Raw genomic sequence first — 716 nt, 5'->3', positions numbered from 1 at the left:
ACCGGGCCAGGAAAAGGGGGTTACCCTATTTTTTTCTTGTCTATGATGATACGTTCTTAATTGAATGAAATCTTAATGGGATGTGGATTGACGTAGATACTGTTATTGGACCAATCCCACTTCTGTATCTGAAAGTGAAAGTGTAGTTCGGAATTGTATATTTCGAAATCACCACAGATATATTCATTCCATTTTCAATTCAAATCAAGCCATGATTCCCACAAATCAGTAGTTATATTTATGATTTGTGGTTACTGCCGAACCAAAATGAAAGAAAGAATGAAATGACAATGAATGATCAAAACAGAATCTTAGTAATTTGGTCTGTAATCATTATCATTATTGAAAAAAGAAAAGGGGTTTATCCGCGGCTATTTTGATTTATTTGAGTGGAATTCATATTCATAATTGTTTGTTTGAATTGTGTAATCCCCCATTATTGACACTGGTAGACGACCCAAAGCAATTTGATTATAATTCAATTCGTGACGATCATAAGTAGAAAGTTCATATTCCTCAGTCATTGATAAACAATTTGTTGGACAATACTCGACGCAGTTGCCACAAAATATACAGATTACGAAATCAATACTATAATTAAGCAGCCGTTTCTTTCTAATATCTGTTTCCAATCTCCAATCAACAACAGGTAAATCTATGGGACATACACGAACACATACTTCGCAAGCAATACATTTCTCAAATTCAAAGTGGAT

Source organism: Aristolochia californica, unplaced genomic scaffold (assembly GCF_029961685.1).
Source record: "Aristolochia californica isolate CCGP_79_NKW_82.1479 unplaced genomic scaffold, dmAriCali1.0.hap1 SCAF_96, whole genome shotgun sequence".
Classification (NCBI taxonomy): Eukaryota; Viridiplantae; Streptophyta; class Magnoliopsida; order Piperales; family Aristolochiaceae; genus Aristolochia; species Aristolochia californica.
The sequence above is the reverse complement of the archived record's forward strand: the minus strand, read 5'-3'. Positions refer to the sequence as shown.